At 38.5% G+C, this 4,313-nt stretch overlaps 1 long non-coding RNA gene across 1 annotated transcript; it reads left to right on the forward strand.

The window, feature by feature from the left end:
* The first annotated feature begins 396 nt into the window (after nt 1–396).
* Nucleotides 397–2,132, forward strand: LOC137836446 (uncharacterized). The gene is made up of 2 exons (XR_011085275.2): nt 397–755; nt 1,642–2,132. It is a non-coding gene; the product is annotated as an uncharacterized LOC137836446 (long non-coding RNA).
* The last annotated feature ends 2,181 nt before the right edge of the window (nt 2,133–4,313 follow it).

Consider the following 4,313-nt stretch of genomic DNA (forward strand, 5'->3'; position numbering starts at 1 on the left):
AGCCTAATTTCTATTACGAATTGGTGGATCCAAAATGATTTTTTCAATTATGGATTTCTGAATCCAGAATGCATATTTTGAATTACGGATTGGCGGATCCAGAATGGTTTTTTCAATTATGGATGTTTTGCATTTTTTTTATTTTGGATTAACACTGTCATTCATATACTACCGGAAGCACCAATCCAAAAGATTACTGGACACATCAATCCAAAATTTGACTGGAAGCGCCAATCCAAAACTTTACCAGATTTCATAATTTGGAATAAAAAAAAAATGTAAAGTTTTATATAGGAACAGTTTTATCTTTGCGCAACTCTGTGGGGGTGCAGGAAGAAAAATAGGGATGCAGGAAGAAACTGCCTTTAGCTTAAGGATTAAATCTCGGCCCTAATGTGGGTATCAAAGAAGGGGAAACAGTGAGGATTTTGGTAGTGTGAACGTAGGCACCAAAGTGGCAGGAGACTTAAGGGGGTTAGCAGCGACCAATTGCTACCAGTGCACAACCAGTAGTTGAAGGGCCTCCGACTGAACGTATAAAGTATGTCAACCGTGACTGGGAAGGAAGGGGAGGATTAGAAAATTCAATGCTTATGCCAAGAGAGGAAGTCAGATTCGAATGGGAAGGAAACTTCTTTACCCCTTTACGTGGGCAACAACGTTACGGACTATAGGAGGTGGGCAAATCAAGTAGGCAACCTCGGTGGAAAACCATCTCAGGAATGGACTCTCAACAGGATCAGTAGCAACTCAAGGTTAATCTTAAATTCCTTTAGCAATTCAATTTCCGATGGGGCGTAATTAATTGCAATACGCGATTTTGGGATTCAGTAAATATAGTTTAACCAATTTAATTAATGGGAGTTTGGTAAAGAATTGGGAATAACATGTTGTGGGGATGAGGGAGAGGTAATTAAAGGGTTAGAACGGATGGAAGTTAGAGATTCAGAGGTTTTGGAAAGGTCAGAGGAGGGTAATAAAACCGGTTATTTATGATTATTCTAAGCCTAAACAAAAGAGGATTAGGATGTGGGAATCAAAATGACACCAAAAAATATATTTATTAGAATAGGTTAAAAATCTACACTATTTATAATAAGCGGACGTAAAATTATAGTTATCGTGGTTTAGCGTCTATTCAAATTTCAAAATTAATATGCTCGACGTAAACATAGTGGAGGATGGGACGGACGTAAATGGTGTGTTTTTTGTGTAGGTCTAGCCTACATGCTGCCTCACAAATATATTATTTGTTAAAAAAAGCGTGGACTAAACTAATAGATCTAAAGAAGGGTGGACTTAACCTATGCAAGGGCCACACAATTTTTAAATATTTGTAAGCTTAGCCCTCACATGAACCATACATTTTTAAATAAGCATGGGATAAGCCTCCACTATTGACACACAAAAGGCAGATTCTTCCTGCACCAAATCATTTTAAACTACACCCAATATACATAAAGAAAAAGACTAAAATACCCTTAATGAAATGAAAATTAGGGTTTTTTAAAATGTGCACCCAACCCACATAAAGAAAAAGACTAAAATACCCCTAATGAAATTAAAATTAGGGTTTTTTTAAATGTGCACCCAACCCAACAGCATTGCACCCTTTTTTCTGTGATCACTGTGAGGAGGCAGCACGCGGAGAAGACTGTGAGGCAGTGGCGCGCGAGAAGGAGACGAAGCCACTGGAGGATTGAAGTCGTCGAAGAAGGAGACGAAGCTACCGGAGTAGGATTGAAGCCGCCGGAGAAGAAGACGAAGCCACCAGAGAAGGATTGAAGTCGCCGGAGAAGGATTGAAGTCGTCAGAGAAGGATTGAAGCCAGCAGAGGTAGTTGGTAAAAAGGTTTTGTGACATATAGGTAGAGTATGCAGCCAATATGAATAAATATGCAACTTTTGCCCAATTTTCATTGGCGGTGTAAAATTGATATTGGAACCATTATCACAACTACAACTAGTTTTTGCAAGCAAAATAGTATGTATCTCTGCGCTGCATCCAGTCCAGATTTGCTTTAGTAATATATCCCTCACTTGCTTAACAAAATGCAGTCTCAGGAGCTTGGATGTGTAGGAGCAATAAGTTATGCTGTAAAACAAATTTGTTTGTCTTAGATTCAAGTTCAATCAAACTTTCAAGTTTGTCTGGTGCCCTAGATGCGAAGTTTATGAAGGAGAAACTTCATCTTTGCACTTTGGAGGGTGCTATATACAGATGTAAATGAATCAGAGGAAACCACTAGTCATGTGTGATACTGATCTTTGAAAGAGACTTTGCATGCTTCAGCTTCACCATGCCATATACACTTTTGGTTCAACTTTTTTTGTTTTGTTTCAGATCTTAAAAAAATTATTTTCATATGATTTTGTAGGAAACAAGCTCCGGAAAATTATGAAAGCATGAAAAATAAACACACACTTTTGCTTATAAGCAATTTATCCCACATTACATTAAACACTGAAGCCTTAAAATGGTTCATTTTATTTGAGATGAAATCTCATACTGGGGTTTTTTTTTTTATAAAAATAGATGTCTATTTAAGTATGCATATTACAAATTGAAGATCAAAACTTCTTGTAAATTAATAAGTGTTATGCAATCTTTATTTTTTATTTTTTATTTTATTTATTTTTTTGGTCGAGGTTCCCGGTGTCCACTTTGAAATTGGCAGTGGAAATATTTGATGGCACTGGACATTTTGGCATGTGCCAAGGAGAGGTCTTGTTCTCTCTTTTTCAACAGGGTCTTGATATTGCTATTGAAGGAGAGAAACCAGAAGAGGTAGAGGAGAAAGACTGAAGCATAATCAACCGGTTGGCATGCGGAACTATTCGATCCTGCCTGTCGAGAGAGCAGAAGTATGCTGTAAAAAAACGAGACTTTTGCACACAAACTGTGGAAGGCATTGGAAGACAAGTTTCTGAAGAAGAGTGGTCAGAACAAGCTCTTAATGAAGAAAAGGTTGTTCCGATTTGACTACCAACAAGGTACTACTATGAATGCACACATCACTATGTTTAATCAATTAGTAGCAGACCTGTTTAATTTAGATATGAAGTTTGAAGATGGGGATTTGGCTTTGATGTTGTTATCATCTCTTCCTAATGAATTTGAACATTTGGAGACTACGCTCCTTCACGGGAAGGAGAATGTGTCGTTAGATGTTATTTGTTCTGCTTTATATAGTCATGAATTGAGAAAGCATGATAAGATGAAAACCAAATCAACAACATCAGAAGAAGCATTGGTGACAAGAGGTCGTCAGCAAATTCAAACAAAGGGGAGAAGAGGGAGGTCTAAGTCTAAAGCTCGAATGGTTGCCAAAGATGAGTGTGCTTTCTGTCATGAGAAAGGACACTGGAAGAAAGACTGTCCAAAACTGCAGAAGAAAGGGAAGGCTCCGCAAGATGCAAATGTTGCAAAATGCAAAAATGATGTGGAATCAGATATCTCTTTAATTGTCCCGCTTTCAGCATCATCATATCCAGATGAGTGGATATTGGATTCAGGTTGTACCTATCATATGTGTCCCATTCGAGAATGGTTCTTTGAATTTCAAGAACTTGATGGCGGGGTTGTTTACAGGGGTAATGATAATCCATGTAAGACAACTGGGATAGGTTCAATCAAGCTGCGGAATCATGATGGATCCACCAGAATTTTGTGGGATGTACGGTACGTGCCAAAGTTGAAGAAGAATCTCATCTCATTGGGGGCTTTAGAATCTAAAGGCCTAGTTGTGACGATGTGAGATGAAATTCTTAAAGCAACTTCGGAAGCACTGGTGATGTTGAAAGGCGTGAGGAAGAACAATTTGTATTACTATCAAGGTAGTACAGTGGTGGGGACAGTAGCGACAACAACTTCTAGCTCTAAGAACGATGCCGAGGCAACGAAGTTGTGGCCTATGACGTTGGGACATGCTGGAGAGAAATCCTTGCAAATTCTTACCAATCAGGGATTGTTGAAAGGTACGAAGGCTTGCAAACTTGAATTTTGTGAGCATTGTGTTATGGGAAAACAACGAAGAGTGAAGTTTGGCACTGCAATTCACAATACCAAGGGTATTCTGGATTATGTGCATTCAGATGTGTGGGGACCTGCCAAGACTCTGTCAATCGGAGGTAGGCATTATTTTGTAACTTTTGTGGATGATTTTTCCAGGAGAGTTTGGGTGTTTACTATGAAGAACAAAAATGATGTGCTTGAAATTTTCCTTAAGTGGAAAGCTCAAGTTGAAAACCAGACATGAAGGAAGATTAAGGTTCTCCGAACAGACAATGGAGGAGAATACAAGAGTGATCTAT

The sequence above is a fragment of the Phaseolus vulgaris genome, chromosome 4 (genome assembly GCF_051622355.1).
Source record: "Phaseolus vulgaris cultivar YP4 chromosome 4, ASM5162235v1, whole genome shotgun sequence".
NCBI lineage: Eukaryota > Viridiplantae > Streptophyta > Magnoliopsida > Fabales > Fabaceae > Phaseolus > Phaseolus vulgaris.